The sequence below is a fragment of the Cajanus cajan genome, chromosome 9 (genome assembly GCF_000230855.2).
Source record: "Cajanus cajan strain Asha chromosome 9, NIPB_CcT2T_4, whole genome shotgun sequence".
NCBI classification, from domain to species: Eukaryota; Viridiplantae; Streptophyta; class Magnoliopsida; order Fabales; family Fabaceae; genus Cajanus; species Cajanus cajan.
This window is the reverse complement of record NC_138525.1, coordinates 14633562-14647748: the sequence shown is the minus strand read 5'-3', so window position 1 is coordinate 14647748 and position 14187 is coordinate 14633562.

Genomic DNA, 14187 nt, shown 5'->3' with positions numbered 1-14187 from the left:
TAAAAAATTACATTAATATAATTATAAATTTTATATATATATATATATATATATATATATATATATATATATAACCTGCTACATAGGTGCATGGGAAGAGGTAATAACGGGGAACATAAAGTCAGTCGGATCACATGCATTTCACAATCTTTTTCTTCTTCTTCTACTTCTCTTCTTTTTATAATGTGGGTGATGAGTGTTTAAAGAGAGGAAAAAACATAGTAAAGTTGATTACTAAGCAACAAAAATAGAAAAGGAAGAATAAGAAGCAAGGGGGTGGTTAACTATTCCACATACATCACATATATTTCTACAGCTGTTTCAACTGAAGTGATCTGCTGCAAGGTCGTCCTCAATTAAGGTTATGGGTCCCTCGTCATCATTTCGTGCGTAGTTGAAAGACCCACGTCTCTCACGTTCATAACTTTGTAAAGCATATGCTTAAAGTGCATTTTTTTCTGATGCATGGCTGCATCTGCATGTTTATCTAAATGACCACCGATCACTCTCGTTGCCCTATCATAAATTCTCGGTACAGAAACTGAGAAGTCTAAATTGCAATTTGATGAAGTTTTATTATTATATTGTGAAAAAATCATTTGTCTTGTTAATTTGTCAAAATTATAATGTGAGTAATTAATGATCACTTCAAAATTTTAAATGTTCCTGTTCAAGAACGTTTCTCTATCTGTATCCCTCTTAACTCTTGATTCTTGTATGAGATCCTTAGCTAATATTTGACCCATTTCTTGTTTCGAATGGTGGGAAGAGTACTTGCAAAGATACTTCGATGTTTAAGTGAATATTCGATTTATAGTAATATATATAATTGTATTAAATGATCATACTTGTCTAACTGTCTCATCAATATTGCATTTGTAGTAACTTTTTTGGGCTTGATGGGCTTTATAGATTAAGAAGTCGATAATTCGATCTTTATGCCTTAATCTACGTTAACGTATTTTCTTATTGTTTAATCTTGATTAGTGGTAAGATGGCTTTAGTGGTCCAGGTTGTAGGGGGTTCGGTTTCCCTCAGGCTAACTATCATCTCGGATTGTACTTTGGTTGAATGGGTATCCGGTTTAGTCGGTGACCAAGGTATTGGACTACGAGTGCAATTGAGTTACTCGTGTTATGGTCAGGGATATCGCAAGCTATTTACATTTTTCGGGGTGCTCGGTCGGAAGGAAGTGTTCGACCCCTGAGGTGGTCGAAGGCTCATCCCGACCTCCCCAGTACATTAAATATTTGAGTAATTCTACTGTACTCATATTATTTGAGAGGGTACCGGTACAATTGTAATTATAATTTTATTTATTATTTTATATTTTTAATAATTTATTTAAATAATATTTATAATATTTTATTCTTTAAATTTTTAAATTATTTAGTCATTTTATTTTTATTTTATATATTCTAGCTTTATTTGTAATAATATTATTATATATTTAAATAGTTTAATTTTAATAACTTTTTAAGTATATTTTTTGTCTTTTCACTTAAAAATTTTAAATTTCTATATTTTAATTTTAATAATTTTTTATTTCTACTATTTATTAATTCTTTTCTTTTTTAATATTTTATAACATTATTGAAATCTTATAACACTAGTACAAAATATACATTTTACGTCGGTCATTTTAGGGAGTTTTACATCGGAAAAAGATGCGACATAGAAGCGGGAGACGTAAATTTACGTCGGGGCGCGAAAACCGACGTAAATTTACGTCGGACATTACAAGGTCCGACGTAAAAAGTTGTAAAAAAATTTTTAAAAAAAAAACGACTGCAAGCAGAACGGCGGAGAACGGGCCGTTCTGCTTGAAGAACGTCCCGTTCTGCACGGAGAATGGGTCGTACTCCAAGCAGAATGGCTCGTTCTGCACGGAGAATGGGTCGTTCTCCAAGCAGAACGGCCCGTTCTGAAACCCAGACTTGGCTTTTCTTTCGGCTTTTCCTCCTCCTTATTTTCCTCTGCTGGTTTTTCCTCTGGCTTCTCTTCTCTGGTCCCTAGAACTCAACTTGACATCATCATTTCCAGCATCTAAAATCACAAACAGAAAAATGAGAAGACGTAATAAAAACCACACCTCTTGAAGACGTAGCATCTAGATCAACTATCAAGGCACAAAATGTAATAAAAACAAAAAAAAAAGTGAGTCTAAAAAATTAAAAGGCAGAGGCAAGCATAGAAGGGAAACAAGAAGAAGGAAATATGAAAGAACCCTTCCAATTAGATGCTGGAATCGTGGTAGCAAGAAGAAGCGTAGAAGGAAAGCGTAGAAGTGTAGTTGAAATCCATTCACATACTCAAAGTAAAGAGAGGGACGAAGGGAGAAGTAGTAGGAAGGAGGAAACCCTCACCACTAACCCAACGAGAACAGGAGGAAGGCTCTAGAATCGTGGTGAGTGGGGAGTTATATGGGGAAATTTACGTCGGACAAGGGGGGTCCGACGTAAATTAGCCAATCTACGTCGGCTACAAAATAGTCCGACGTAAATTGTCTAATTTACGTCGGACCCCCATATGTCCGACGTAAATTTCTCCCTCTATATTTACGGAACTGCCACCGCATTTTTACAACGTCGGCTATTCCAGTTTTCGACGTAAATGAGGAGACGTAGTAGCCCCTTTTTGCACTAGTGTAATTTTAATCTCTATAATTTTATCTTACTTTTCATTTTATAAATATAATTTGGATTAATTTTATAATTAAATTAGTTTTTTTTATAATTTTTATAAGTTGACATAAAAGAATATATTGAAACCCCTCAATCTTTGAGGGTACCGTAGCAACCCCCTCAATCTTTAATGGTCCAGGTTGTAAGGGGTTCGGTTTTGATGGAATCATGCTTTGGAGTGCAAGAGGTGACATACTCAAAGATCCAAGAGGAGTTGGCTAGACATGAAGGTTTGGGCCAGTTAGGGCCCAATGGGCCGATGGGCCTAGAAAGGCCCAAGTTGAAGTTTTCATGGGCCATATTTTGTTATAGCTATTTTCATATGTTTTGTATACATCATGTTAGTATAGGTATCATATATTTTGGTCTTGTATTTTGGACCACATAGAGTAACATTTTAGGTTTTAGGCTTGTTGGGCCTAGTTTTGGGCTTCATGGGCCTTTGGGCTTTTGGTACCCAATATTGGGCTCATTTTCATTCTTGTAATTTTTCCTTTCCATTGTATTTGTTTGACCATTGTATTTAGGTCATTAGATTAGGAAAATACAAGAAATACTAAAGTAGGCTAACTAGGTTAAATTAGGTTTAATTTGGAAGCCATTTAAGTTACATTTGAGTCACATGTTTTGCACCAATTGGCGGCTGAACATGTGACCCTCAAATTAACCCTAAATGACTCTGAAATCAGACCTAGATGCACATTAGGTACCTCAAATTTCGGAGTTGCACATGGGAGCCAAAATTTGAATTCAAATTTCAAATTTGAATTCAAATTTTGGGCGCCACTTGTGAGCTTTGACTTAGGCGCCCAAATGTTTGCAAAATCGGATGCTACTTAAGTGTTTCTTCTACTCTTTGTATTCAATTTTGAGAATAATGAAATTTGAGAGCTTATTCAGCCAAATTTCGTTCAAGAGTCACCATGAGAGAAAGCTTCACCTTAGGAATCCTACTAGGTTTTCCTCCTCTTTGAAGTGAGCTTTCCCTTGCACCTTAAGCTTGAATGCTTCCATCCAAGGCTTAAGCCTCTTCCATCCGTGATACTTCCTCCTTCTTTGGTTCATCATTTCGTGGTCCTTTCTCCTTGAAGAAGATCCATGCAAAAGGAGAGCTAAGGAGAAGTCATCAATCACTCCTCCTAACCTTTTCTATCAGGTTTCCCTCAGGCCAACTATCATCTCGGATTGTACTTTGGTTGAATGGGTATCCGGTTTGGTCAGTGACCGAGGTATTGGACTACGAGTGCAATTGAGTTACTCGTGTTATGGTCAGGGATATCGCAAGCTGTTTACAATTTTCGGGGTGCTTGGACGGAAGGAAGTGTTCGACCCCTAAGGTGGTCGAAGGGTCATCCCGACCTCCCCAGTTCATTAAATATTTTATCAACATTATTATTATTATTATTATTATTATTTAATCCTTTTAATCTTATTTTATCATAGCATTTATCAAAATTTTGTTCTTTTATCCTTTCATTACAAAAAATTGTCATATAGTGATATAATATTTTCATTAAAAATTACTTTTACTCACATAATATATACAATATATGTTGGTATATTATTAAAAGTGTAGTAGGATATAGTGACACATAAAATATATTGTTCAATTTTATTCAAAATCAACACTAAAATTGTATATAAAGTATATGTCAAAAAGATATATACCTATATATATTATACTTATAATGACATTTTTCTTCAAATTATCACACACTCACACACACACATAGGATAGTCATATCTAGAGCATAAAAGTGGGATTAGTCTCAACATTATACAGTAGTAGGTTTATATCTTTTGATATTATTAAATCGGACTTACCTTTATAATTTAGCTTAATTATCTTATATTTTTAGGAAATTGCTTATTGTGATGTACATTATCTTTTTATAGTCATCTATATTGATACTCTTAATGATAAATATATTACTTTACAGTGGCATGGGCCAAGTCCATAAGCTTAGGATGATATAGATTATTTGTGGATTAAGTCGATTTTAACATGATTAGCCTAAAGTAGATCAACAACGAGCCTATGAAGGTTCACAACCCTTTAGCCTTAAGTGTAATAGCAAATAAAAGCTAAGTGAAAAGTTCAAAATGATCGCCCTAAAGTAAATCAACCACGAGCCTAGGATGGTACACTACCTTTTAGCCTTAAGTGCAATGGTGTGTAAAGGCTGAGTGAAAAGTTGAAAATGATTGACCTAAAGTAGATTGTCCATGAGCCTAGGATGATACACAATCCTTCAACCTTAAGTACAATAGTGTGTAAAGGCTAAGTGAAAAGTTGAACATGATTGGCTTAAAGTACATTGGCCACAGGCCCAGGAAGGTACACAACCCTTCAACCTTAAGCATAATGGCATGTGAAGGCTAAGTGAAAAGTTGAAAATAATCATCCTTAAGCAGATCAACTATTAAAAAATTGAACTTTATTTGATTAGTATTGGACTAGGATGGTCCACATCCCTTCAGTCACGAGCGCATAAATCATCATCGATCGATCAAAAACCTAGGAGGGTTTGCAGTCCTTCAGCCTAAAGCATTATGATGTGAAGATTTTAATAAGTAGAAGTTTTGAAAATTGACTTGAATCCTTCTGTAGAAGGCCTAAGAGGGTCGCATGAGGGTCTACTACCCTTCAGCCTTAAGCATTATGATGCATAAAAGCTATAAATGAATAGGTTAGACTTTGGTTGCTTATCCTTTTTTTATATGTCGATTAACACATGGTCGATATAAGTAAAAGTTACTAAGATTTTTTATTTAGCTTTTTGATAGGTGATTTAGTAGTTAATTATTGATTTGTCGTGTTGCTTCTATCTGTTGTCTATTGCCTCACAGTCGAAGGTGTGACACCCACTATCCTAAAGCAATATTAAGATATACAAATAGTATCCAAATGTAATAAATCATAAAAGTCTTCAACTTTCAAAGTAAAGTTCACAAGGTTCACCATTTACTAATAAATCAAATAGACAAGCCAAATGTATGACATCAACCATAACTCAAGACCATAAGAAAAATCCTATGCTACACCCACTAGTGTAACATCTTATCAGAGCACAATGCAACACCCCACAAGGCTTATGCCTTGTTGACCGTAAAACTTTCAACATGGAACAACAAAAAATAGAGGAAGTGAGAAACATCTCACTCTAACATATTTAACATATTCATAATCAAAACAAGATAACATTTCATAATTCATATTAATCAATAATACTTTCGCAACTGTATTGCATAAAAGTTCATATTAACACACTCGTACTTCGCATTCTCAACCCATTATTCTAGCAACATTATATCGATATCACATATTAATTTCTTAGGCAACGTTTTTACCAAAACATCTCAAGTTGTTAACAATTAACTCACTATATAACTTATTCCCGATTGTCCTCTCCCATGACTTGTCTTTCCTAAACACTAATATAGGTACCTCAAACCATTCATAAGATCAAACACTTAAATGGTGAAACCATTCAATATTTGACACTATGAATCATAATCCCAAGACACACTACTAAAACACTATAATTATGATTATTAGAATATTAATCATCATTATATCTTTTGAACATTAACTTAATTACTTCCTTATCATTACTAGATCGTATCCTCAAGCTAATCATCCTCAAGTTATCTCAAACTCATAAACCCTAAACTAGGATTTAGGGTTTAGGTTTTAGGAGCAACATCATGAGTCACAATCGTGACACATGGATCACAATCACAACTCCAATCATACCCACTCACTTAGCAAAAACCAAAAGGGGTCGAGATCAAAACGCATCACAGCCGTGACTCACTAGCCAAGTTGGTGACACTGGTCTCACTCATGACACATGAGTCACGCTTGTGACTGACCAGTCACAACTGTGATTCATTGATTACACCCATGTTGAAGTTTGACAAATCCGAACTTTGATTTTTTGGACCTCGTAACTCATCTCATCATCAAAATTGACCATCAATATATAGAATCATAGATTAAAAGCCTAAAATCACTTTATTAAGCCATCATTAACATAAATTCACATGCTCATACCATCTCCTTATATGCAAACATCAAAATGTATTCCCTTAGGATTATACAAAAATCCATGGTCAATCCAAAATTCACAATTATCAAATCAAATACTAAATTGAATAAATATACATATCAATAACATTAAATAAAACACCAAAGAATCATAAAGAAGACAAAAACACATTCACATACAAAATAAACAATAGAGATAAGATTGGAGGTCAATTCCACTACCTAACATACATCTCATGCCTATAGTAAAATTACCACTCCTCCTTTACTTTGATGAATAGGGTGCAAATCCCCAAGCTGCTCTCCAATAGTCTTTGGTTCTTCCCCTAATTCTTCATAATGTAAGCGTGAAAACAAAAGAAAAGCATAAAAACAAAAGGATTGTCGTAATCTCTTTCTTAAAACCTTAACTTCTTACTAACCCAATAGTTAAAATATTTTAACCCCAATTACAAAATGCTTAAATCATTTAATAAAATAAATAAATTATTTAATTATAAAATCTTATAATATTCTCATTTATATATAAAATAACTAAAATAATTATTAAAACTAGCTTGAATAATTATAACAAAAATACAATAATAGTAATTAACAATATATATATATATATATATATATATATATATATATATATATCCATAAAACACATTTTTTTTCAAAATACATTTAATTACACAAATAATCAAAGCATATTTTTTTACCAATACTTCTTATAACAAAATAACTTCACAAATCTTCTATATTGATAAAAACACTCATAATTATTAAAATTCTCTAAAATATTTTATAAAACCCCTTTAATTAATTAAAACAATTATAAAAAATAACCCCAATAAATATAATAAATAAATAAATAATAATTAAATAATTATATTAATATAAAAATTCGAGGTGTTATAATACTATTTTCTATATATAAATACAAGAAATTGGGAGTTGACCAATTGGTCATCACTTATTACATTGCAATGCAAATGTTGAAATGGGAATAAACTTTATAAAAGGAACCAAAATAAAAATAACGTGAAGCATTTTAGTTATAAAAGAAACAAAGATTGTTTGCGCATAATGTTCTCAAAATTTCATCGTCATCAAATACTTGTATGTTTATTCAACACACTTCCTACTTCTTTTGAATCTTTCGTTGGATATGGTCTTTAGTCTCCAAATATATCTCTCAAGTCAGGTTTTTTGACCAAAGTGGGATCGTTGACCAACTTATTTATGTAAATGGGGCTACTTTGAAAGTATTTACGCCTTTGGGGCTGTCTATAACGGTGTCGCTATGACCCATAGCGACACCCATGTCACGTGGCATTTTTGTAACTCCAGATGAGCCATGAAAGCCATATTAACCAAGTTGTTGCAGTCCATAGCGACACACACAGCTTGAATAAAGTCGCTACAGCCCATAGCGCCCCATATTTTCATTTTAAAAAATAAAGAAATAAAAAAATATATTAAATAAATAAAATAATGGAAAAATAAATTTATAAAATAGTAATTAAAATTTATATGATAATGTAAAATAAAAGAATTTAAAAAAATAATATAGTTGTTAATTTTAAAAAATAAAAACGTGAAAATAAGTGGCGCTATGGCCTATAGCGACTGCGTGTCGCTGTAGGCCATAGCGACACTATTATAAATAAATATATATATATATATATATATATATATATATATATATATTTATAAAATAAAGAAATTAATCGAAAAATAAGTTTATAAATTAGTAACTAAAATTATATGATAATAAAAAAATAAAGAATTAAAAAAATAATATAGTTGATAATTTAAAAAAATAAAAACGTGAAAATAAGTGGCGCTATGGCCTATAGCGACTGTGTGTCGCTATAGGCCATAGCGCCACTATTATAAAAATATATATATATATATATATATATATATATATTTATTTATAAAATAAAGAAATTAATCGAAAAATAAGTTTATAAATTAGTAACTAAAATTATATGATAATATAAAAATAAAGAATTAAAAAAATAATATAGTTAAAAATTTTATAAAAAAAAACGTGAAAATAGATGGCGCTATGGCCTATAGCGACACTGTGTCGCTATAGACCATAGCGACACAGATGGTGGTTGAAAATTTATTACAGTTGCCACGTGTCAAATGACCGCAGATTCATCCACTGCTAATTTGACACGTGGACTTCGAACAGTAAAAAAAAAAATTGGCTATATAATGGTTTTTACCCTCTTCAGATGGTCCCCTCCTCACGTTTTCACTCTTGCCTCCGAGAATCAAGGTAAGTTTTCTTTTTTTTAATTTATGTGTTGAATTTAGTTTAAAATGATTTAGTTATTTTTAAATTTTGTGTAACGTTTAGATATTTAAATTATTTTTTCAGGTTATTTTGTATTTTTTCAGAGTTCCAGATTTATTCAAGCTTTCAGGTATTTTATATTTTTATTAATTTGTGTAATTTAATTAATTTTATTCATTTTTATAGTTACTGTAATTTATATATATATATATATATATATATATATATATATATATATATTGTAATTATTTGAAAGTCGCTGTGGGCTACGTCATTTCACGTAAATTATATAAAAACTGATTTTAATTAAATTTAATATTTTATAATTTAATTCTGTGTAAATATTAAATTATGAGTGTATATTTTTTTGTGTGTAATTTATTTAGTTATATTTTTGTGAAATTTTTATTTATTCTAAAAATAAAGATATTTAAATTTTGAATTTATTTATTTTAATTCTGTTTAATTTATATTTATTTAGAAAATAATTTAATTTAAATTATAAATTCATTTAATTTAATAACGTGTTATTTAAATTCTTAAAAAAAAATATTTAAATTTTAAATTGAATTAAATTATTTCTGTGAAATTTATCTTTATTTTAAAAATAATGATATTAAAATTTTGAATTGATTTATTTTAATTCTGTGTAATGTAAATTTATTTAGAAAAGAAATTAATTTAAATTATAAATTCATTTATTTTAATAACGTGTTTTTTAAATTTATTTTAAAAAGATTTTATGTAAATTTTAATTTGAATTAAATTATTTGTGTAATTTATCTTTATTTTAAAAATAATGATATTTAAAATTTAATATGATTTAATTTAATTCTGTGTAATGTAAATTTATTTCAAAATTAGTTTTATTTAAATTATAAATTAATTTAATTTAATAACGTGTTATTTAAATTTATTTTAAAAAAATTTTATGTAAATTTTAAATTGAATTAAATTATTTGTCTAATTTATCTTTATTTTAAAAATAATGATATTTAAAATTTAATTTGATTTAATTTAATTCTGTGTAATGTAAATTTATTTCAAAATTAATTTTATTTAAATTATAATATAATTTAATTTAATAACGTGTTATGTAAATTTATTGTAAAAAATATTATTTAAATTTTAAATTGAATTAAATTTTTTCTCTGTAATTTATATTTATTTTAAAAATAATGATATTTCAATTTTAAAATGATTTATTTTAATTCTGTGTAATGATTGTAAACTTGCTATATAGGGTATATAATTTTAATTTATTAATATAATATATTATTTTTTTAATTTGTTATTTATTTATTTTGATTGTGTAAATTTTAGTTATATTTATATAATGTTTTAAATTTTGTGTAATGATTTTTAAGTTGTTATTTTAGTTTATTTATATTTTATATAATGTATTAAATAATTTGTTGTTAAATTTTGTTATAGATGACATCATCTTGTACATCTATGCGTGTGAGTTGTGGACCCGTTGAGGAGGATTTATTGTCATTGCAATCCATACATGTTTCACAACATGTTTGGAATAGAGAAGAAGATAGGAGATTATTAGCACGACGTGCTGCTCCAACACGCAATGGAATTGACGGAATTCCACATGTTATAGTTCCGTTATTAGACCAGGCTGGATTTGGATGGATTGCTCGGTTGAGTTATATCAAAGTGAGTCCTGGTTTATTAACTGCTTTGGTAGAACGATAGAGACCAGAGACACACATTTCACATGCCATTTGGAGAATGCACAGTTACTCTCCAAGATGTTGGTATGATTGTTGGTCTTCCAGTTGACGGTCAAGCATTGTTAAGTCGAGGCAGTGCTAATATATTTGAATTAGGTACTAAAATAACTATACTTTAAGTTTTATTTTTTTGTTATAGTGATTGTGTTTTATAATTTTTTAAATCGGTAAATAATTTGTTTTCTTTTATGCAGCTCATGATTTTTTAGGTGTGATTCCACCTGAGTCAGAAATAAAAGGACATAGGGTCAAGCTATCTTGGTTGGCAACATATTTTAATGAGATTGCAGATGATCTACAGGAGGTACATCAGTTGCTTCCTTATGCTCGAGCTTGGATACTACGGTTTATAGGAGGGCTTCTGTTTCCGGATAGATCTTCCAGCTATGTCTCATTGAGGTGGTTGGCGTTCTTAGGTGACTTCAGACCATTAAGACGTATGCATGGGGTGCAGCTGTGCTTGGATGTTTGTATCGCAATTTATGCACCTCAACTGATTACAAAACGCCAAGCTGTGGTGGGTTTACACTGTTATTGTAGTTATGGGCATGGGAACGATTCCCAACCATTCTATCTTCTCCATTCCCACCTATTCCTGCAGCCAGTCCTATTGGTTTAAGGTATGATCAAATTCAAATATTAACATTTTTAAAATTATTCAAAAAATTATAGAGAAATTAATTGTTTACATTTTGATTTCAGGTGGTCCAACACAGCCACTAAAATAAGCATGAGCGATGATATTAAATTTTATCGCAAATTCTTTGATCGGTTGACCAGAAAATCTGTAAGTAAATAAAATTTTAGGGTTTACGATTTTCATTATGCAAGTTATTAGTATTTTAATATAAACTAATTAAATTTTTTTATTTACAGATTATTTGGCAACCATATCCGCCTTTGGAACAGATGCCCGAGGACTGCACACAGGGGATTTGTGAATGGCATCAGCCTGATAGGGTCATGAGGCAATTTGGTTACCAACAACCAATTCCAAATCCTCCCATGACTCCTGCTCATGTGCATGCATTGACCCTGTGGGGAAAGACTGATGACGATTGGACTACAATATTAAGTCCAGCACTTGAGCACTGGGCCAATCGATATGCATACCACTTTGCACCTACTCCTCCACAGGTTGGACTATTAGGTCCAAATTCTGAATACATGAGGTGGTATCGCAGAAAGGGGAAGTTGTACATTGATCCTGATGAAGTTAAAGACTCGATTGTGGTATGTGCATATTATAACTCATATTTTAATATATTATTTTGTTAAATTATAAAGTCGTAAACTAATTTTATTATGTTTTCTATATGTAGGGAGACGTAACTGAATGCTTGGCATACTTGACATCTCCTCATGGCAGGCCTGAGTTTTCTGTGGATGCAGTCACAGAGTAGACCAATCGATTATTATCGATATCTGATGACTATAGGGCTAGATTCGTTGAGCCAGCTGAGGAAGCACCCGTTCCCCCTGGTTCATATGACGTGGGGACTTTCAATGTTCCTCCACAGTCAAGGGAGGTTGGAGGGTTACCTAGACGAAGAACGCCAGTTGAGGCGATGGATCAGATGTACCCTACAGTGCCAGACAGAGCAGCAGGGTTATATTATATTCCTTCTCAGGAGCCCACTTATCCATCGCAGTCCCAATACACATATTGGTACACCCCACCTTGCCCTCCATGTTTTGAGACATTAGTTCCGATGACTACTACACATATCTGTGAGTCACTTGGTTTAGACTCATCACCGGAACCAACTATGTCATCAGAAATGATGGATCATACTTTTGGACATTCCCCTTTAATGACTCCACAGCCAAGTATGCCACAGGATGCCACACAATCGAGTCAGGAAGCACCTTTTCATATTCTGTAAGATCATGATTATATCAGTCGTGCTTATACATCAGGTATACTCATATTTTATTATTTTGTTATTATTTTCTTCTTATAATTATTATGATTATTAATAATTTGTGTCAAATATGACGTTGTAGGTGTTGATTTGCGTCCACAATTTTCTGCGGAGGCTAGTCATCCACCATCGCAGCCAGAACAATTACCTGTTCAAAGAAATCCTCAAAGGGCTGCTAAGGAAAGACGACGACGGTGTATTCTAACTCCTGCTACTGTTAGAGGGCATGATCATGAGGAAGATGAGGAAGACGATGAAGAGTAGATTTTGTATAATTATGAATAGACAATAGTATAATTACATTATGTTATACAATGACCATGATGAATACACATTAATAATTACATTATCTTTACAAAAAGTCCCATTTACGTAAATAAGTTGGTCAACGACCCCACTTTGGTCAAAAAGTCCTCAAGTCAAGGTCTACGTCATTTGTTGACTCGATCGCCTGTGGTAGGGTCAATATGTGGACTTGCATTCAATTCCTTCAACTCTCTTCATAACACTTCCTTGCCAAATTTTTTTATATGTCTTTAATGTACCAATTCCTTTGTCATTTATGTGATACTTTACCTTAAGATAAGATATAGAAATAATGGCCCCTATTTGGTTCAATGATGGTTGACCCAGGAGCACGTTGTAGGTTGATAGGGGCATAGACAACAATGTATTTGATTATTATGTTTTTTTCTTTGGTGTTGTTGCCAAAAGTAGTTCTAAGCTCCATGAAGCCACATACTTCCACTTAGTCTCTTGAGAAATCAATCAATACTCCTTCATATGGTCTTAAGGCATCAAAAAGGATTGTTAGACCTAAAAATGTGTCCCAAAAAAGAACATTTGTCAAGCTTCCTTAGTCGACCAGAACACGCTTCACATTTTACTTCATCATGGTCACCATGATTGCAACAAGATCATCCTCATGGGGATTGATGTCTTTGAGGTCATCGTCAGATAAGTTGATCACAGATGTCTTTGACTTTCTTGTTGATGTTGAGAGTGTTAGCACCGATCGAGCATACCTTTTTCAAGTAGATGGTTAGGCAGACTGTTGAAGCAGTCTAGGCTAGAGTCAATAAGAGAGTCTACAAATATATTCCACTTGATTGCATCCAATCCCCCACTAATCAACATCTTGATCTCCTAAGAAATTGATCAATAGTTCTTCATATATGGTCTTAAGGCATCAAAAAGGATAGCTAGACTTACAAAGGTGTCCCAAAAAAACAACATTTGTCGAGCTTCCTTGATTGACTAGAATGCACTTCACATTTTTCTTCATCATGGTTACCATGATTACAATAGGATCATCCTCATGGGGAGTGATGTCTTTGAGGTCATCGTCAGAGAAGTTGATCACAGGTGTCTTCGACTTTGTTGTTGATGATGAGAGTGTTAGCACTGATTAAACATACCTTTTTCGAGTAGACGATCATGTAGACTACTAAACCAGTCTAGGCTAGAGTTTGTAAAAGCGTCTACG